At 40.7% G+C, this 22580-nt stretch overlaps 1 long non-coding RNA gene across 2 annotated transcripts in view; it reads left to right on the forward strand.

Moving 5' to 3' along the window:
- LOC111751295 (uncharacterized) overlaps positions 1-12849 on the forward strand; it is a 37860-nt gene extending 25011 nt beyond the window's left edge. For both annotated transcript variants that reach the window (XR_002786378.2, XR_010318658.1), the window contains exons 3-4: positions 1180-1414; positions 12633-12849. This is a non-coding gene — a long non-coding RNA (uncharacterized LOC111751295). The remainder of the gene's footprint in view (positions 1-1179; positions 1415-12632) is intronic.
- The last annotated feature ends 9731 nt before the right edge of the window (positions 12850-22580 follow it).

Genomic DNA, 22580 nt, shown 5'->3' on the forward strand with positions numbered 1-22580 from the left:
CTCCATGGATGTGTTATAAACCTTTGGAATTCTGAAAGCTGTACCTGAAAGGGAAACCCTAGTGGCGTGCTAACCAAAAGGTCGGCAGTTCGAATCCGCCAGGTGCACCTTGGAAACTCTATGGGGCAGTTCTGCTCTGTCCTGTAGCGTCGCTATGAGTCAGAATTGACTCGACGGCACTGGGTTGGGTTTTTATACCTGAAAGGATGCCAATGTGGAATTGAAAATGTAGGAAACTCCTGTTTTTATATCAGCAAGGAGTCTCAAAAGCTCTGACCAGAGGAGACATTTTATCCATTTTTTTTCTTTTTTTTAAAGAACAGTTATTGTAAGGAACTCCTATTTATTGGACCGAGTTAAAAAAAATTGTCATTGACCATGTACATGAAGTGAAGTCTGGGGGAAACCAGGTGCAAGTGTCCAAGGGTCCTCTCCCAGGGGAGTTACACAGGATATGCTTAATTTCTCTAGCTATGAGTTGTGACAATACATATGAAATGTTGTAAACCAAGGCAACTCATTACAGACCCAGTGTCCAGGCTTCTTCTTGGCTCTGCTGACATATATGAAATTTCTAGACCCTCAGAAGGAAAGCAGGTGTTCAGCATAAGCCATATTGTTTATCCAAAGAGTTTAGACACAGTGAGGCACTCTTAACAGCGAATGGTGGGAACCCTCCCAAAATCAAGGTTCCCAGATGGAAGCCAAGGGCCAACCTTGCAAAAGATCTTTCCAAGAATAGTAGCTCAGGCCTGCTCTGTTAACTCTTTCCTGCACATACTCTCATCTCATATACTTTATATAAACCATAGAAAGAGAAAGAAGAAAAAAAAAAAAAAAGAGAGAGAGAAAAGACTCTTTGTACCTCTTGGCTGGATCTTTGTGCATATATTCTTTCTTTATAAACCAGGGGGAATTTCTTATGTCCAGAGGGCTGGAGGAGCATTCATTTTACATTATAAACCACAGACGAGTTTTTAGTAGCCACTATACTTTCTTTTTTATTGTTACTGTTTAATATTTCCAGTCTCTGTTAATGTCAGACTACATTACCCAAGTAAAAAGTTAGCGTCAGAAAAGGTTGATCCACCTTGATGCTTCTCAGATCTCTGCTGCCCAGGTAGTTTCTGTCTTGTGATTTCTCATCAGCGAATGTAACTTCTTCTTCTAACTTCACAGATAATTCCACGCTTGGATGTGCCCTGAGATATGAAGCATGACAAGAACTAGCACCCAAGTACTTGTCAGAGTAAAAATTGCCTGACAGCTGTTCCTCCTGGGGCTTGCTTCTCTCCTGCAAGCCATCAACAGTGAAGATACTCCTGGGAAGGGAAGATAGAAACCTGCCAGGCGTAACCAGTGTTTTCAGAATCCCCACTTGTTTACTACTCAACAGGTCCAGTTAAAGGGGCAGGTATGGATTGGGATGGGGAACACACATGTTTTATTTTTTTGACATCTTAGGCTTTTGTCATGGATTGAATTATGTCCCCCCAAAAATGTGTGTATCAATTTGGCTGGGCCATGATTCCCAGTATTGTGTGATTTTCCTATAAATTGTAAATCCTGCCTCTATGACAGTAATGAGGGAGGATGGGCAGCAGTTGTGTTAGTGAGGCAGGACTCAATCTATAAGACTGGATTGTGTCTTCAGGCAATCTCTTGAGATATAAGGGAAAGAAGCAAGCAGAGAGTTGGGGACCTCATACCACCAAGAATGCAGCACTGGGAGCAGAGCGCATTCTTTGGGAAGATTGAGGGCAAGGACCTTCCTCCAGAGTTGACAGAGAAAGACTTCCCCTGGAGCTGATGCCCTGAATTTGGATTTTTAGCCTACTTTACTGTGAGAAAATAAATTTCTCTTTGTTAAAGCCAGCCACTTGCGGTATTTCTGTTAGGGCAGCACTAGATGACTAAGACAGCTCTCATTATTCCTCATTATTTTGACAGTGGCTTAGTTAGTCTCCTTCCGTCTCTTCCACCTTCTCCTTCCCTTTCAATTTATTTCATATATTGCTATAAGGACTTTTTAAAAAAAAAAAAATGGGTCTGATTATACTGTCATTCTCACTTCCCACCAGCTCTCTGTGGTTTACAGAATAAATTCTCAACAACTTGGCATTGCACTGAAAGCTTTTCACAATGTGACCCAACTTTATCTGCTCAGTCACATTTCTGGCTACCTTTCTTTCAAGAGTAGGTCAGTCATTTCTTTTTTGACCCCAAATCTAAGAATTAAACAGATTATAAAGTGCCGTAGGTTTTAAAGACTATCAGGAGTCCTAGTGGTGCAACCAGTTAAGTGCTTGGCTGCTAACCAAACATTGGTAGTTCGGACACACCTGGTGGGTGACTTTGTATAATTCTTCAATCTTCTTTTGATGCTTCCTGCATCATTTGATATTTTGACTACAGAATCCTTCAATATTTCAACTCAAGGCATGAATTTTTTCTTCACATCTTTCAGCTTGAGAAATGCCAAGTATGTTCTTCCCTTTTGGTTTTCTAACCCCAGGTCTTTGCTCATTTCATTGTAATTCTTTACTTTGTATTTTTGATCTGCCCTTTGAAGTCTTCTGTTCAGCTCTGTTTCTTCTTCATCATTTCTTCCATTCACTTTAGCTACTCTACGAGCGAGTTTTAGACCTCTTCTGACATCTGTTTTGGTCTTTCCTTTCTTTCCTGTCTTTTTAATGACCTTTTGCTTTCTTCATGTATGATGTACTTGATGTCATCCCACAACTGGTCTAGTCTTTGGTCACTAGTGTTTAATGAATCAAATCTATTCTTAAGACGGTTTCTAAATTCAGGTAGGGTATACTCAGTGTCGTACTTTGGTTCTCATGGACTTGTTTTAATTTTCTTTATCTTCAACTTGAACTTGCAATGAGCAATTGATCATCTGTTCTGACTGATGATTTCGAGCTTCTCCATCATCTCTTTCCACAGATGTAGTCGATTTGACTCTGTCGTATGCTAGCCGTTGATATCCACATGTATAGTCACCCTTTATATTGTTGAAAAAAGATATTTGCAATGACTAAGTCATTGTCTTACAAAATTCTGTCATGCCATCTCCGATGTCTTTTCTATTTCCAACTACCAATCTTCTTTGTTTCCACTTTGGCATTCTAATCACCAGTAACTATCAATGCACCTTGATTGTGTTTTTTTTTTTTTTCCAATTTCAGACTGTAAAAATCTTCAATTTCTTCATCTTTGGCCTTAGTGGCTGGTGCATAAATTTGAATAATAGCCATATTAACTGGTCTTCCTTGTAGGCATGTCAATATTATCCTATCACTGACAGCATTGTACTTGAGGATAGATCTTGAAATGTTCTTTTTGACAATGAATGTGATGCCATTCCTCTTCAATTTGTCATTCCTGACATAGTAAACCGTATGATTGTTTGATTCAGAATGGTCAATACCAGTCCATTTCAGCTCACTAATACCTAGGATATCGACATTTATGTGTTCCATTTCATTTTTGATGACTTCTAGATTTCCTAGATTCATACTTTGTACATTCCATGTTGATTATTAATGGATGTTTGCAGCTGTTTCTTCTCATTTTGAGTCGTGCCACATCAGCAAATGAAGGTCCTGAAAGCTTGACTCCATCCACACCATTAAGGTTGACTCTGGTTTTAGGAGGCAGTTCTTCCCCAGTGTATTTAGAGTGCCTTCCAGTCGGAAGGGCTCATCTTCTGGCACTGTAAGTGTATAGTGTGATTAATTTTCAAAAAGAACGTGTCTGTATAGCTATCACCCATTTAAGAAATAGGCCAGTATCAGCACCTCCATAATTCTCTTCAGAGCCTCTCCCAAGCAATCCCGGCCCCCTGACTTCTCTCATCTGTGATTAGTGCATCCTGTTTTTGAACTTCATATAAATGGAATTGTACAATGTGTATTCTTTTGTACCTGGCTTCTCTTGCTCATCATTATGTTTGTGAGATTTATCTGTGTTAGTGTGTGTAGCAATAGATTATATATTCTCGTTGCTATTTTGTATTCCAATTTATTTAGTTTATTTTGGTGGACATTGAGTTGTTTCCATTTTTTACTATGTTAGGAACAGTGTTGTTATAAACGTTCTTGCACATGTGTTTTGGTAAATGTATAAATGCATTACTGTTGAGTATATACCTAGGAGTAGAATTGTGGATCATAGACTGTGTGTACCCTTAGCTTTAATAGGTACTGCCAAACTGTTTTCCAAAGTGGTTGTACCAATTTATATCCCCTGCAGCAATGTATAAGTGTCCCAGTTCCTCCACATTCGTGCCTACATTTGGTATTGTAGGTCTTTTTCATATTGGCCATTTTGGTGATATCTCATTGTAATTTTAACTTGTGTTGCCTGATTACTATTGATATTCAGCAGCTTTTCTTATGTTTATTGGCCATTTGAATGTTTTTCTTTTGTGAGGTGTTTATTCAAGCCCTTTGCCCATTTTGTCCTATTGATATTTTAGGAGGTATTTATATATAATAGATACAGGAACTTTATATATATGCATATATATCATATGTGTTTTTGTGTGAGAGATTACTCTGTGGCTTGCTTTTTTACTCCCAAGGTTATTATTTTTTGATTAACCAAAATCAAAACCAAACCCGTTGCCACTGAGTCGGTTTTGACTCATGATGACACAATGTGTTACAGAGTAGAACTACTCTGTTGGGTTTACTTAGCTGTAATCTTTTATGGAAGCAAATTGCTAAGCCTCCCTTTCATGGTGCTGCTGGGTGGGTTTGAGGTGCCAACCTTTAGGTTAGTAGTTGAGCATAAACCATTTTTGCCAATCAGGGACCTTTTGATGGATACAAGTTCTCAACTTTACTGAAATTCAATTTGTCAAGTATTTTTCTTTATGGCTAGTGCTTTTTTTTTTTTTTTTTTTTAATTTAGATGAAGGTTTACAGAACTAGCTTCTCATTATACAGTAGTACACATACTGTTTTGTGACATTGGTTAACAACCCCATGACATGTCAATACTCTCCCTCCTCCTTGGGTTCCCAATCACCAGCTTTCCTGTCCCCTCCTGCCTTCTAGCACCCCTGGGCTGGTGTGCCCCTTTGGTTTCGTTTTGTTATATGGGCCTGTCTAATCTTTGGATGAAGCAAGAGCCTCAGGAGTGATTTTATCACTGAGCTAAAAGGGTGTCCAGGGATCAGTCTCTGTCAGGCAAGTAAGTCTGATCCTTTTTTGTGAGTTAGAATTTTGTTCTACATTTTTCTCCAGCTCTGTCCGGGACCCTCTATGGTGATCCCTGTGGTCAGTGCTTTTTGACCTGCTTCCTATTGAGGAACCTGCTTGCCCCAAGATTATGAAAATATTCTCCCATCAAGAAGCATTGTTGTTTTGTCTTTTATATTTAGACCTGAAATCATCTAGAGTTAATTTTTGTTTTTTTGTATGACATGAACAGGCATCACGATATGTGTTTCTCATATGAATATGCAATTGAACTAATTTATGGAAACGTTCATCCATTTCTCTACTGCACTGCAGTGTCACCTTTGTCATAAATCAAGTATCTGTATTTGTGTAGGTCTATTTCTGGATTCTCTATTCTGTTCCATCAATCTATTTGTCTATTCTTGTGCCAATACCACAGTGTCTTAATCACTATGGCTTTATAATAAGTCTTAGTATTTAGGAGTATAAGTCCTCCAGTGTTGTTCTTCAGGGTTGTCTAGTCTATTCCATATTATTTGGATTTCCATATAAACTTTAGAATCAGTTTGTTGATTAAAAAAAAAAAAACTATCTTCTGGAATTTTGGTTGATATTTTGTTTACTCTATCATTGTATCTCTTCAGGGGGAGACCTGACATTTTTACAATATCAGATTTTCTAATTGGTACACTTGGTTTTATCCCTTTGTTTGTTTAGGTCTTCTTTAACTTTTGGCAAATAAAAATTCTTTATAGTTTTCTGTGAAAAGGTCTTGAACATCTTTCATCTTTGATTCTGTGTAATCTTTATAATTTTATATTATTCAATCTCTGCATTTTCATTGCTAGTATATAGAAATAGAACTGATTTTTATTTATTGATTTTGTATCCAGCAATGTATTAAGTTCACTTACTAATTCTAGTATGCAATTTATGTACACAATGATGTCATTTATGAAAAGTGGCAGGTTTTCATTTCATTTCATTATTCTTTTGAGAATAATCTATTAAGAGGACAGTCTCAGTGCTTGCTGAGAGGGCTCAAAGGTGGACAAATGGGAAGTCAGACAATGGTGAAGGGAAGGAAAAACATCCCGTTAACGGGGACCTAAAACACTGTCCCTGAATATGGTGCCATATTGTTCCAATGGTTGAAGTGCTGTTCCACAGACTCACTGGCCTCTTTGGACAACAGAATTCTCATCATGTGATCATATTTGTTTTAGTCTTTGGTCGGAGCATCTAATTACATGTAACTCGTACATGAATAAAATAACTGGGTCCTGGGATTCAGACACATTTCTGATGCAAAGTCTGGCTCAGCCTTGTATAAACTGCTTTCCAATCCTATGCAGGAGCCCTGGTGGCTGCTAACCAAAAGATCAGCAGTTTGAATCCACCAGCTGCTCCTTGGAAACCCTATGGGGAAGTTCTACTCTGTCCTATAGGGTCTCTAAGAGTCGGAATTGACTCAACATCAATGGTTTTATTTTCAGCTTTTTTAAACTATGCATGTTAAACTAAACCTATATTTTCAGGATGGCATTTGCCTTAGGAGAAAAGTAAAATGGTCCGAAGCTAATGCATATGTTTCTAGAATACATTGCAGCTTCTCACAGGCACCTCGTACCTTTCAGAAATTTAGTACCTACTCCACTCCTATGATTCTCTGTGGTCGTCTGCAATGTTTCCTTCTAAACAGCACTTTAGCAGTATCACCCTCTCAGCAGGATCAATAGATTTTTAAGACCAGAAAGCCAAGGAGTAAATGAACTACTAAGAATAGCTACAATCCTGGGTCAATTAAATACAACTCAACATCCTTAGTGCATCCGTAATGACGATAATAATGATGATCTACCTCACAGGGATGTTGGGGGAAATAACAAATTAACGATTGTAAAGCACTCTGAAAATAGAAAGTGCCCAATAAAAGCTTGCAATTATTAACGGTAATCATTTGCATCTGACCTAGAAATTACTGTCAAGTTATAGCATACAGTTTGTCATCCATTCTTTTCTTGTAATTTCTGGACTCCCACCCCAAACCCTGTGTTGGGAGAGATTTTATGTTGCTACACTGAAGTCCTCAGGGGCCATCTAAAGAGAAACTCAGAACCAACACTATCCCTGTATCTCCTGCCTCTAAAATTTTCTCTTTCTTCCCTCTATTTGAAATTGGAGATAAATTCTTGGTATTCACTCATTCAACCACTCATCCAACTGTTATTTATTGAACAACCTGGGTAGAGATCTGGGTTCTAGGGATATAAAGATGGAGGAAAAATAGACATGGTACCTATTCTCTTGGAGTTTTAGTCTAAACAGATAAAAATAAAATAAGCAGGCAGTTGTAAAAAATGTACTAAGTGTACTGAGATAGGAAAAGCAGACAATGCTCTTGTTGTTAGTGATCCCAAACTGTTGTTGTTAGTTGCCATCCAGTCAATTCCAACTCATAGTGATCCCATGGGTGCACATTAGAACTGGTGTCCAAGGCTGTGGCCTTTCAGAAGTAGATCACCAGGTTTGTCTTCTGAGGTGCCTGGGTGGGTTTGAGCTGCCAACCTTTCGGCTATTTGCTGTTGTTGTCAGTAGGTGCTGTAGAGTAGTTTTTGACTCATAACAAATCTATATGACAGAGTAAAACTGGAATACACAGGAATCAAATTGACTACCTCTGTGGAAGGAGATTATGGAGAAGCTCAATATCATCAGTCAGAACAAGGCTGGGGCCGACTGTGTAACAGACCATCAATTGCTCATATGCAAGCTTAAGTTGAAGCTAAACAAAATTAGAACAAGTCCATGACAGCCAAAGTATGACCTTGAGTATATCCCACCTGAATTTGGAGACCATTTCAAGAATAGGTTAGACGCTTTGAACACTAATGGCCAAAGACCAGACAAGTTGTGGGATGGCATCAAGAACATCATGTATGAAGAAAGCAAAAGGTCATTAAAAAGACAGGAAACAAAAAAAAGACCAAAATGGATATCAGAAGAGATTTTGAAACTTGCCCTTGAACGTGGAATAGCTAAAGCAAATGGAATAAATGATGAAGTAAAAGAGCTGAACGGAAGGTTTCAAAGGGCAGCTCAAGAAGACAAAGTAAAATATTGTAATGAAATGTGCAAAGACTTGAAGTTAGAAAACCAAAGGGAAGAACACATTGGGCATTTCTCAAGCTGAAAGAACTGAAGAAAAAATTTAAAGCCTTGAGTTACAATATTGAAGCATTCTATGGGCAAAATTTTGAAAGATGCAGGAAGCATCAAAAGAAGATGAAAGAAATATGGAGTTGTTCTACCAAAGAAAATTGGTCAACGTTCAACCATTTCAGGAAGTAGCACATGATCAAGAACCTATGATACTGAAGGAAGAAATCCAAGCTGCACCGAGGGCATTGGCAAAAAACACACCTATTGCTGTCAAGTCGATTCTGATTCATGGTGCCTCCATAGGACAGAGAACTCTCTCATACGATTTCTAAGGAGTGGCTGGTGCATTCAAACTGCTGACTTTTTGGTTACCAGCTGAACACTTAACCACCGCACCACCAGGGCTCCTGGTGAAAAACAAGGCTCCAGGAATTGAAGGAATACCAATTGAGATGTTTCAACAAACGGGTGCAATGCCGAAAGTGCTTACTCATCTATGGCAAGAAATTTGGAAGATAGTTACCTGACCAACTGACTGGAAGAGACCCATATTTGTGCTCATTCCAAACAAAGGTGATCGAACAGAATGCAGAATTTATCTAAAAATATCATTAATATCACACTTGAGTAAAATTTTGCTGAAGATAATTAAAAAATGGTTGCAGCAGTACATCAACAGGGAACTGCCAGAAATTCAAGCTAAATTCAGAAGAGGATGGGGAACGAGGGGTATCATTGCTGATGTCATATGCATCTTGGCTGAAAGCAGAGAATGTCAGGAAGATGTTTACCTGTGTTTTATTTACTATGCAAAGGCATTCAATTGTGTGAATCATAACAAACAATGAATAACATTGGGAAGAATGGGAATTCCAAAACACTTAATTGTGATCATGTGGAGCCTGTCTATAGGACAAGAGGCAGTTGTTCAAACAGAATAAGGGTGTACTGTGTGGCTTAGAATCAGAAAAGGTGTGCATCAGGGTTGTATCCTTTCACCATATGCTGAGCAAATAAACAGAGAAGCTGTACTGTATGAAGAACATGGCCTCAGGACTGGAGGAAGACTCATTAACAACCTGTGATGTGCAGATGACACAACCTGAAAGTGAAGAGGATGTGAAATACTTCTGATGATGATCAAAGATTACAACCTTCACTGTGGATTACACCTCAACATAAAGAAAACAAAAATCCTCACAACTGGACCAGTAAGCAACATCGTGATAAATGCAGAAAGCTTTAAAGTTGTCAAGGATTTCATTTTACTTGCATCCACAATTAACGCCTATAGAAGCAGAAGTCAAGAAATCAAAAGATCTGCTGCATTGGACAAATCTGTTGCAAAAGACCTCTTTAAAGTGTTAAAAAGCGAAAAGTCACCTTGAGGACTAAGGTGCCCCTGACTCAAGCCATGGGATTTTCAATTGCCTCATATACATACAAAAGCTGGAGAATGGACATGGAAGATCCAAGAACTACTGATGCCTTTGAATTATGGTGTTGGCGAATAATATTGAGTATACCATGGACTGCCAGAAGAACGAACAAGTGTGTCTTGGAAGAAGTACAGCCAGAGTGTTCCTTGAAAGCAAGGATGGTGAAACTTATTTATTTATTTTTTATCAGGAGGGACCAATCCCTGGAGAAGGACATCATGCTTAGTAAAGTAGAAAGTCAGCAAAAAGAAGACCCTCAAGGAAGTGGATTGACACAGTGGCTGGAACAGTGGGCTCAAACATAGCAATGATTGTGAGGATGGTGGTCGACCCAGCAGTGTTTCATTCTGTTGTACATAGGGTGGCTATGAGTTGGAACCAACTGGACAGCACCTAACAGGAACAACAACAATCTGTATGGAAGTAGATCTCCAGGTCTTTCTCCTGTGGAGCTGTTGGGTGGGTTCAAACTGCCAACTTTTTGGCTAGTAGTCAAACGCTTAAGCATTTCTGTCACCCAGGGACTCCACACTAGGAAAGGACAAATAATGCTACCCCAGGGGGATGAGTGTCCTGCCAGTGACTGGATAGTGTGGGTAGAGTTGAGGCAGAACGTTATGCCTCTCCCATCAGGGCCTTCCTGCTCCCTTATATCACACTTTCCTGAAAGAACTGTGCTTATGGTTAAACTGTCCCACTACCTTCTTTCTCTAGGCAAGTGTTCATCTGATGTCCTTTTTCCTTCCTCTGTTTAAAAAATTGGAGGAGAGAGGCTGATCTTTTCCAGACCAAGCAAGACTTTCCCTGTCTTCTCAGCCGCTCAATGGGCAGAATTAATAAACTGGTAACCAGGTGCCCAAGAGATGTGCAATGATCTGGTAGATTCCTGGGTCTGCCACTCACATATTTTCCCTGGGGACTAAGGAACCCCTCCTGCAAGGTCATCTCCATCCTAGAACTAATAATGGACCAAAATTAGGGGACTATCCTAGTCAGAGCTTTGGGTTATTAGTCCTGCTGACCTTGATGCCTGCTTCCTGGTACTCTGGTCTCTCCTTCTTCCTATGTCTTGGTGGTTGAGGTCCTAACCAAGTTTCCAGTTCCTTGGAAGTAGGATGTATTCTTTTTTTCTCCCAGTATTGTCAAATGACTGGATTTCTCATCTTGCTACCCAGCCCTTCTTTGTGACTGAAGAGTCCCTCATTCCACATCTCATGGTGTCTAGGTTGTGAGTCATAGGCCCTTTTCTGATGATTGCCATCAGGCAGCTGGGAGTTCAGCTATGGATTTTGCTGCCTCTGCTTGACACATAACCCTGGACTTGTTTCCAATGGTTTGTTAGTGGTATTTGAATCTTGGCCTGTTCATACCTTCGTTTCCTTCTTGACTTCCATAAATATTTATTGAGTCCCTCCTCTGATCTCGACACAGTGCTGGATCCTGTGACCTCCCTCTATTCTTAAGAATATTCTCTAGAATCACAAAAAGCTGGCCAGATGCCTGGAGGGCCCATGCAGCGTCATAGCCTACTAGCATGGGATGCATTTAAAATCAGGTCGGGTAAGACCAGATTTGAAGCTATCACTTCAAAAATGACTGGCCACTGGGCACCTACCTGACAAGCTGCCCACGGACTCTGACTAGCTTGGGTCTCTGTTCAGAGTTTTGACTGATGCAGTTCCCTCTTGGCTTTACTCACGTTTTCTATGAGCACAGTCTGACCCAGTGAATGACTATTTTTCCTGTTCGGTGCATCCTGAAATGCCTGTGATTGTTCCTGGACTCTGTAATAGAGTTTGATTTTAGCCATGAATATTTCTTCTGGTTTTGGCTTCTTCTCAGGCCCAAAGAGAAGTACTTCAGCCACAATTTTTTGGATTTGACCAATTGGGTCAAAGTTTCAGAACCTTGATCAAGTATATGGATCCCAAACAAAAACAAACAAACAAACATCCATTGTGGTTGAGTCTCTGACTCATAAAGACCCTATAGGACAGAGTAGAACTGCCCTATAGGGTTTCCAAGGAGCAGCTGGTGGTTTTGAACTTTCAACCTTCTGGTTAGCAGCTCAGCTCTTTTAACCACTGTGCTGCCAGGGCTACCAGTACCCATATATTCAGAACGTGCTTAGCTGCCTGCTTTACCAGGCTGACCCATCCTACTGCTCCCACCGGAGCATGGTTTTAGCAGATAGAGGAGGACACAACGATTGTTCACTTATGAGTTGCATGCAGTTGTGGAACAGACACACTCTGGGCTGTTGGTTTGGGATCTGGCACCACCATTTACTAGCTGTGTGATCTTGGGCAATTTACTTCACATTCCTGAACCTCAACTTCTACTCTGTTAATTGTTGTTTTTAGTTGTCATGGAGCCACCTCCGACTCATGGTGACCCCATGTATAGCAGAATGAAACACCACCTGGTCCCATGCCATCCTTAATGCTTGAGTCCCTTGTTGCCTTCCAACCTAGTGGGCGGATCTTCCCGTGCTGTATCGAACAATATTCTGTTGTGATACATAGGGTTTTCATTGGTTGATTTTTGGGTGTAGATCGACAGGCCTTTCTTCCTAGTTTGTCTTAGTCTGGAAGTTCTGCTGAAACCTGTCTAATATGGGTGACTGTTGAGGATTGAATTGCGTCCCCCCAAAATATCTGTCAACTTAGCTAGGTCATGATTCCCAGTATTGTATGTTTGTCTACCATTTTGTCATCTGATGTAATTTCTCTATGTGTTTTAAATCCTGTCTCTATGATGTTGATGAGATGGGATTAGTGGCAGTTACTTAAACTCAATTTATAAGATTAATCTACAGTTTAAGCCAATCTCTTTTAAGATATAAAAGAGAGAAGCAAGCAGAGAGACATGGGGACCTCATACCACCAAGAAACGAGGACCAGGAGAATAGTGTGGCCTTTGGACCTGGGGTCGCTGCAGAGAAACTCTTCCACCAGGAGAAGACTGATGATAAGGACCTTCCTCTAGAGTCGAAAGAGAGAGGAATCCTTCCCCTGGAGTTGATGCCCTGAGTTTGGACTTGTAATCTACTAGACTATGAGAGAATAAATTGTTAAAACTTAAAGGTGTCCTGAGTATTAAATAAGATATTAAACACACACACACAAAAAAAGTAAAGCACTGTGCAAAATGCCTGGTGTATAATATGTGCTCAGAAATGTTGGTTCCTTGATGTTTAGAGCTGCTGTTTCAAATCCGCGGCATCAACCTCAACTCTCAAATCTCCCTAGGATTAGTATTCTGTTTACTTTGGGTTGCACCTTGCTCTTATATTCACTAAATACATTTCTATACTGTTACTAGTAGGTGCTGTCGGGCTGGTTTCGACTCACAGTGACCCTATGCACGACAGAATAAAACACTGCCTGGTTCTGCACCATCCTCACAATGGTTGCTATGTCTGAAGAGGTCTTTTGCAGCAGATTTTACCCAATGCAGTACGTCATTTGATTTCTATGTTAGAGGCTGGGGTTGGGGGAGGTGGGGGGAGACAACAGGTTAAAATCAACCACGATGAGATAACTCAAGGGAAGAGGGTACATTTTCTTTATCTTCCTTAATGGTGTTTCGCTCAGAACACTGTCACCTAAAAGTGCTTTGTAAATACTTGTTAGACCTCAGCAAAGAGTAGAAAGCCCTGTCTCCCTACTTGTGTAGTTTAGAAATCGTTCACTGGGTGCAGTTCGGGTGTGTCCCTCACTGCCTATTTTCTAACCTCAGATTTGAAGAGAATTGTGTTAAAAAAAAAAAAAAAAAAAGACTGTTAAAGAGGCTGTCTGGCTATGGCTGAGTACAATTTTATGAGGTTAGCGTCTAGAGCTGCTAACCTGGCAGTCCTGTGACCCCTGAGGACAGATTAATTTAAAGAGGGTGAAGAAGAGCTACAGTTATTACCTTTTGTAGAGCCGGGGAGTGCTTGTTAGGAACAAAGTGTGCCATCGAACACTAAAGATGCTTCTGCAACCCGAGCACTTCTGAGTACTTTAGGTACACAAATTACTTTTGCCTGATACGACTCTGTCTTGTGAAATTTGCTCCACAGGGGAAGGGTAAAAGGAAAATGTAAGTCTGTCTTTAGGTCCACAGTTCAGGGAGAAATGGCATTGCTTTCATATAAAAAGGAAACCCTGGTGGTGCAGTGATTAAGAGCTGCGGCTGCTAACTAAAAGTTTGGCAGTTCGAATCCACCAAATGCTCCTTGGAAATACTATGGGTCAGCTATACTCTGTCCTATAGGGTAGCTTTGAGTCGGAATTGACTTGACAGCAAAGGACTTTTTTGGTTTTTCATACAATGAAGAATAAGGTAAGAGAGGTGAGTGGTGAGGATCACAAGTATTTTGGCATTCTGTATTAGGGATAGCACAAAGCAGGTGGAATTGAGAATAATAGAATACAATTGCTACGAACCAAGTAAATTACGATGGCTATTTTTGGAATATAAACCACCAGTTGACACGGCAAAGGTATGATCAGTCTCTTTTGAATTGTCACCAAAGCAAGATACCCATTGCCGTCCAGTTGATTCTGACTCATAGCGACCCCACTGGACAGAGTAGAACTGCCCCATAAAGTTTTTGAGGAGCAGCTGGTAGATTCGAACAGCCAACGTTTTGGTTAGCAGCCGAACCCTTAACCACTATGCCATAGAGTTCCATTTTCTCAACTGTTCCAAACAGAGCCAAGACTCTGACCCCTCTGAGCCCCCTTTGAGGTTAAGTAGTACAATGTTTCTTGGAAAAGTGAGTGATAAAATATTATAATGAAAGTATACTCTGGATTTATGAAATATCTTGCCTTTAAGTAGTTCAAAATGCCTTCAAGTGTTTTCTCCCTTAAAAAAAAAAAAGACTTGAAATGGAGTACTACGCATCAATAATGAATCTGTGGAACATTTCATAACATGGAGGAATCTGGAAGGCATTATGCTCACTGTAATTAGTTGCAAAAGGACAAATATTGTATAAGACCACTATTATAAGAACTTGAGAAATAGTTTAAATAGAGAAGAAAATATTCTTTGATGGTTATGAGAAGTGGGAGGGAGGGAGAGGGATATTCACTAATTAGATAGTAGATGAGAACTACTTTATGTGATGGGAAAGACAACACACAGTACAGGTGAGGTCAGCACAAATGGGCTAAACCAAAAGCAAAGAAGTTTCCTGAATAAACCAAATGCTTTGAAGACCAGCGTAGCAGGGGCAGGGGTTTGGGGACCATGGTTTCAGGGGACACCTAAGTCAATTGGCATAATAAAATCTATTAAGAAAACATTCTGCATCCCACTTTGGAGAGTGGCATCTGGGGTCTTAAATGCTAGCAAGTGGCCATCTAAGATGCATCAATTGGTCTCAACCCACCTAGAGCAAAGGAGAATGAAGAACACCAAGGACACAAGGTAATTACAAGCCCAAGAGACAGAAAGGGCCACATAAACTAGAGTCTCTTATCAGCCTGAGACTGGAAGAACTAGATGGTGCCTGGCTACAACCAATGACTGCCCTGACAGAGAACACAACAGAGAACCCCTGAGGGAGCAGGAGAGCAGTGGGATGCAGATCCCAAATTCTCATAAAAAGACCAGACTTAATGGTCTGACTGAGACTAGAAGGACCCTGGTGGTCATGGTCCCCAGGCCTTCTGTTAGCCCAGGACAGGAAACTTTCCCAAAGCCATCTCTTCAGACAGGGATAGGACTGGACAATGGGATAGAAAAAGATGCTGGTGAAGAATGAGCTTCTTGGATCAAGTAAACATTTGAGACTATGTTGGCATCTTCTACCTGGAGGGGAGATGAGAGGGCAGAGGGGGTTAGAAGCTAGCGGAATGGACACGAAAAGAGAGATTGGAGAGAAGGAGTGGGCTGTCTCATTAGGGGGAGAGCAATTAGGGGTATGTACAAATTTTTATATGAGAGACTGACTTGATTTGTAAACTTCCACTTAAAGCACAATAAAAATTAAAAAAAAAAAAAAAAGAACTGTTTTCCATATATGCATCTCTATGTTAGAATTAAAATTATCTGGGTTTTCTTGATCCTTCCATTATGAGATTGTTCACTTGAAGATCCACACACTCTGCTTCTCTAGGGAGAGAGATGGCTCTGTTGGAGGATTAACCATGGGCCAAGGACTGTAATTCATGAGTTTTGGTCAATTCCCGGCCATTGCTTTTGCTTCATGTGAATTTAGGTAAGTACATTGACCTCCCTGGGATTTTATTTGGAGAAGATAGAAATGGAAGTTGATACAGAAGAAGCCATCCCATTACTTGCTGAATACTGTTAGCCATGAAAACTGGCCTCCAGTGTCCAAGAGTTCTGCCACCAGAACTCTTTGAGGTTGTAAGGGGGATAGTGGGGTGAAGGAATGCAAGAGATGTTGGTGGACACCCCCATCAAGAACCTGCTCATCCTTGCCTTCCATATGTGCACATAGGTTCCTTCCAGCCTCCTTCCACATCCCTGTAGCCTGAGATAAGAGTAGAGGTCTTGGCTTCCCACTTACTTTGGCGGAAACAGCCACCACCATAGCCCCCTAAAGATTCAGGCGTCCTTTGAGTGACTGCACCCTGTACAGGGGCCTATGAGATTCATGTGGTTGGCTGCTTCTGTTCTATCATTTTTCATGCATCAAGATTGTTGTCCATCTCTAAGAAGGTGTATCAAATGCAGGACCATGGCCAGTCATTCCTGAGTTCTTTGTGGATCTGTTTTTCTAAGCCTTTTACTTTCTCTGTTCTTCATTCCATTGTCCCATTCTTGATTCCTTTGAAAGTTGAGCTTCAACAAATGCTCATCTCAAAAGAAAATCAATTAATAGACCTAAGTAGTTCACAATTTTACTCCCAAAAGGCCAGTCACTGTGTGTGTTTTTGAAACCCAAAAAACAAAACCAACCAAACCCATTGCCATCGAGTCAATTCCTACTCATAGTGACCCTACAGGACAGAGTAGAACTGCTCCATAGGGTTTCCAAAGAGTGGCTGGTGGCTTTGAACTACCTACCTTTTGGTTAGCAGCCATAGCTTGCCATAGCTTTTAACCACTGCGCCACCAGGGCTCCATTTTGAAAGCTAGGTTTTCATATTTGCATAGAATAAAAGACACAGTCAGACATACAGAATGAAATCTCCTATATTTCTCTTTCTTTCTCAATTATGTCATACCTTTTAGGATAACAAAACAAATGATTTTAAGAACAATCGGAAATTTTCAACCTTGCCAAAACTGGACAACACCAAATCCCATCTTAAATACTGTGAGTTTAATTTTAAGCTCTGACTTTTGCCACATAGTGTCACTGCATTGCAGGTTTAATCTTTACCACTCAACCGAGTCCTGGACTGATTTGGCAAATCAAAGGGACTCAGTAAAGTGGGTTTACTGATGAACAGCTTTCTTTTATCTCTCTAAGAATCTGAGTTGGCATGCAACTGGATTTCTGCCAGTCTTTTATTTGAGAAACCCAAACAAATCTCACTGCCTGACAGTGTATGGATTTGAGACACTTCTAAACATCATCTAAAAAAGACAAAGCTGCCAAGAGATAGTAAACAGCGACTGATAAATAGAACCTGTTCTGGAGAATGCCTTCCTTTTGGTGTTGTACGTTTTGAGAGAGCGCTTGGAGATTTTTCTAGTCAGTTAATAATTGATGGGTTCTTTGAACCTATTGAGGAACAATATACACACTGAAGTGCAAAAATTCTCATTTGTCCTTATTCACCCATCATTAGCCTCCAGTCATAGTATTTAGTGATGTCCTTCCAAAGTAATTCCAGAGTCTATGAAGGCATTCAAAGGTGGTTTTTATATCCTGATGGATTCCACACATTCTCCAAGGAACTCCCCAGGGTTGACAATGCCAGCGAACGGTTTCAGAAAAGTAATTAATTATTGACACAGCAGTGTCTCTAATTTGGACACAGGAGTGAGAGGCTGAAAGACTTGGCTCCTATTTCCTTGGCAGGTATGGAACTTTCGCCAGTGTTCTCCCTAAGGTGAATTTCCGTTCAGCCCAAGTCTGCCCTTATTCTGGGAGGGGGCTGGCCAGGGCTGGGGAAGCAGTAGACTCCCCTGTTGTTCCTGAGGCAGAGGTTTCGCTGCATGAACAGGCAAGCCGCCCACGTACCCACCAGCCAGGCAAAGGAAAAGCCTCATGTGGCACCATGGGGAGAAAATTAGGAGAGCCGAGTTTTAATTAATCCACCAAGTGATTAGATTATCACAAGGAGGCTTGTGACAATAGCTATCATACAGCAACATAGAAGATAAGTAAGGAAATCAAGAAGAGTGGTGGGTAAAGGGAGAAGGGAAAAGAAGGGAAGGATTCAGATGAAATTAGGGGTAAAGTTGGTACCAGAGATTCAACTATACAGCCCAGTACACACAAAGAGGCCAATACAATCAGTTATGCTTAAGACCAGAACAAGCCAGCAATTGTGAGGTGCAGAGTTATTCTCCATTTTCCAACTGGACAGAAATTCCTCTTACAGGTTTTAACTGGCTTATCTCCAATAACGTTCCTACAACAAACCCAGTGACCTGATCTTCTGTGGCTACTCAGTATGTCTTTCACTGTAGGCAGAAGAGAGACCGCGTCATCTAAAGTCAAGAGTCACAACACTCTAGCTCTGCATTCTTGTTCCCCATCCCTTGCTTCTCTCTAGCTCTCTAAAATGGAGGGAGAAAAGAAAAAGGAAATAAGTATTCTTTTTTTTCTTTCTTACTCTCAGGTAAGTGCTGGGCTGACAGACTTGCATACATTATTTCACTTTGTCTTCACAACAAACCTACAAGGGAGATACTATTTTTTCCTATTTTATAGATGAAGAAAGAAGCCCCAAGAGGTTAATAAATTTACGCACTGCCGATACAAGCTAGAGGCAGGCTTTGGACTTGCAGTTGATTTAGAGGATAAATCAAATCTATCTCTAATTTCTGCTTAAATGTATCAATCAGCAAGATCCTTCTGACTGTCTCTGATGTGCCCAGCCCTAGAGATGTTCAAAAACTCCACAAACTCCCGCATGTATTTGCTAACTCTCAGCATGGGGAAAAAGGACAGGGAAAAAGATAAAAAAGGAATGAAGGGGATTTAATCTTTTTTATATTCTGGTGATGTTTCATTTTCCTACTTTTGTCTTTTTTTTCCCTTCTCATCCTCCTTTAAGCAATTCGTATTGGTCAGGGTATTAGAAATGAGCTGAAAACCATTTTTTCCCCCCAGCTGCTCTTTAAGCAAGGCTTAGCTAGCTAGAGGTAATTTCAGACCATTTTCGAGAATATGGTTGCCTGCCCTGGCATGTTTTTATCCATAATACCGTCAGGCTGTAGACGAATCCAGGACAAAGCATCTTCATTGTATTCTGTGCGAGAGACAGACAGAGGCAAAGTCATCTTAACTTCATAATGAATAGCATTTTGTCAGAGTGAATATTCGGCTCGTGGGAGGTTAAAGGAGAAACAGGACTAAAATACTTTAACAGTCTGGAGACTAACACAGTGAAATGAATTTATTGCTTTTAGTGTTGTCCCCAGTGGATAACAAGCACATAATGAAACTTGCTATCTGATGAGGCAGCCTTGGTATAGGAAGCTCGCTGGCAGGCAGGAGCTGCATACTGAATACCAGGAACCTGAGGTGACGCTCACACCTCAGGGGGAGGTGGCAGACTTCTCCCCTGTCTGGGTGAACTGATATGCAGATTCAATGTGGGAAACTCCTGGGGGGTGGGGGGGGTGGGTCATGGGCCTATGGGATACCTGCTCAGGACCATCCATTCTCAGAGCTGGCTGAGAATGTTAAGACAGACTCAACACCAATGGGGAAGCTAACAGCCTAACTATACTTGGATTAGCTATAAATTGAATCAAACCAATTTGTTTCCTGACAGGACTGTTTTTGACAGACCCAGAGGCCCATGTGTGTTATCTGGGTGCTGAATAATGAAGTAAATTGATTTGGCATCTCTGACCTCCAACCACAAGGCCTCTCTTTGGACAGAAGAAAATTGACAGAGCAGGAAGGACAAACTTCTGAGGAGGTGTGTGGGGAGCCATTGCTCACCTGTGGAAAAGAAAAGAGTTGCTAAGGAATCAAACGTTACCACGTTTTCACAGCCTCTAAGGTGGAGAGGAACCCAAGAGAATCGCATAACTCATAAACCGTTGCTGTTGAAGAGAATCGCATAGCACAAACAATTTCAAAATTACAAAAACAGAATTGGAAGGAGAGAAATATGAACATCTATCTAGGCGTAAGTCCAATGAATATCATTGGAGAAAAACCAAAAAAACCTGTGGCCGTCTAGTCCACTCCAACTCACAGCGACCATATAGGACGGAGTAGAACTGCCCCATAGAGTTTCCAAGGAGCACCTGGTCTATTCGAACTGCTGACCTTTCGGTTAGCAGACATAGTTCTTAACCACTATACAACCAGGGTTTCCATCAATGGAGGGGGGAAGACAAATCCATTTCCCAAGTTTTCTTCATCCCTTATGGCATATGGAACCCTGGGGGCATAGTGGTTAAGGGCTTTCCTGCCAACCAAAAGATTGACTGTTCGAGCCCACCTGCAGCTCCTTGGAAACCCTGTGGGGGCCATTCTACTCTGTCCTATAGGATTGCTATGAGAACGGGTTTGGTTTGGTTTGAATGGGCATATGTTGAAACTTCCATCCCATTATTCATCCTATTTATGCATTTTTTTAAATATTAAATCCGAGTCCCTGAGTGGTGCAAATGGTTAACACACTCAGCTGCTAGCCAAAAGGTTGGAGGTTCAAGTCCACCCAGAGGCAGGCATCTTGTAAGAAAGACCTGGTGATATTCTTGCAAAACATCAGCTACTATAAACCCTACGGAGCCCAGTTCCACTCTGACACACATGGTGTCACCATGAATTGACATCAACTCAATGGCAACTTGTTTGGCTTTTTAAAAATATTAAATTGTTTCATTAGTTTATCATATTCTACTGTCTTGAATGCTACCTAAGGGTAGAGGAGTAAGAATTGGTGCAACCACTTTGGAAAACAGTTTGGCATTATCTCCTGAAGCTGAACCTTCATATGCTCTGTTGTTGTCGTTAGGTGCCATCGGATCGATTCCAGCTCATAGTGACCCCATGTAACAGAGTAGAACTGTACCATAGGGTATTCTTGGTTGTGATCGTTACGGAAGCAGATCACCAGGTCTTTCTTTCATGAAGCCACTGGGTGGGTTCGAGCCACCAAGCTTTTGATTAACAGTTGAACAGTTAACCGTTTGCACCACAAGGTCTTCTTTTACATAAACGGAGACCTTGGACCCTGAGATGTCAAAATTCCACTGCTAGGTATATAATAAAGATAAATTCTTACACATGTACAGCAGGTGAGATGTACAAGGAGGTTCATAATACAAAAACCTTGGAACAAATGCCTATCACTGAAGGGAACAGATAAGTGGTAGATTCACATAGTGGCATACTGTACAATAGTCAAACAAATGAATGGTAGTAATTATGCAGCAATGGGTAAATAGCTGCAGTATAATATTAAGTGGAAAAAAATAAGACCCATCAAAGCTAAATACCCTTTTTATAAAGTTAAAAACAACTAAAGATGTGTACTTTTGAAGGACACAGATGATTAATGAGCAGAGGATTCAGGGTTATGGGGTTCCCAGGGGGACCATGCGGTTGGAGGTAGTTTATTGTCAAGGTTGTGTCTTTTATTTTGGGCGGTGGGTTTGCAGGTGCTTATACAAATGAGGAAATAAATAGAAGTCAGCCCCATATGGACCAATGATGAGAGTGTAGCCAAGGATTGTTATGATGAATCCAATTCCAGGCCCCTGAGATCCATTTGGATCCAAAGGGGGGAGGAGGTGGTGGAGGGTGGTAAGTAGAAGAAGAAGAAATTATGCTGACACTAGAATGCTTCATTTGGTACTTGGCATTTAACAGAATTTTATAGCCACGATGATGAAATAAAATATTTGGATCTAATCAGGCTCCTTAATAATAACATTATTCATAATTAGGACTCACCTGCTGGTCCAAGTCTGAGTCTTGACTCAACCACTGACATAGTTCATAGGAAGAAATTATTTTTTTCTGGATATCCCAACTCTATTTTTTCCAACATTTTATGATGAATAATTTCAAGTATGCAGCCAAGCTGAAAGAATTTTACAATGAACATCCATATACCTACCACCTAGATTTTACCATTAACATTTTATTATACCTGTTTGATCACATATCCATCCATGCTCTCTCTCTCCTTCAATCCATATTGATTTTGTGCGTGTGTGTGTGCATTTCAAAATAAATTGCAAATACCAGTGCACTTCTCCCTAAAAAGCCAGCATTCCTATCATTAACTAGACCCAACATTTATTTTCATTTCTGATCTATAGGGGCTATTGATGAAAAAAAAATCAAGGCACTTCTTGAGTGAGAAAGAAAATTGTCATGTGGATTTGAAACTCAAAGCAATAAAAAGAATGTGGTTTTTAAAAAAAGCTTTTATATAAATGAGCTCCAGTATCCCAGGAGCAGCATGACCAGGGAGCAGAGAGCTGTTCTGTCATCAGAGAACAATCAATCCCAAATGCGGCCTGAGAGAAACACAGGGCACAGCACAAAGGTAAATGCACCTTCAGAACTGTGTGTGTGTTTATGTGGACTCCACAATAGGAGCATTTATGGCTTTCCTGGGGCACTGCTGTTCAGCTTTTGTTCTGAACCGAACTGTTTGTGATCTTTCAGCTA

This window comes from Loxodonta africana, chromosome 19 (genome assembly GCF_030014295.1).
Source record: "Loxodonta africana isolate mLoxAfr1 chromosome 19, mLoxAfr1.hap2, whole genome shotgun sequence".
NCBI classification, from domain to species: Eukaryota; Metazoa; Chordata; class Mammalia; order Proboscidea; family Elephantidae; genus Loxodonta; species Loxodonta africana.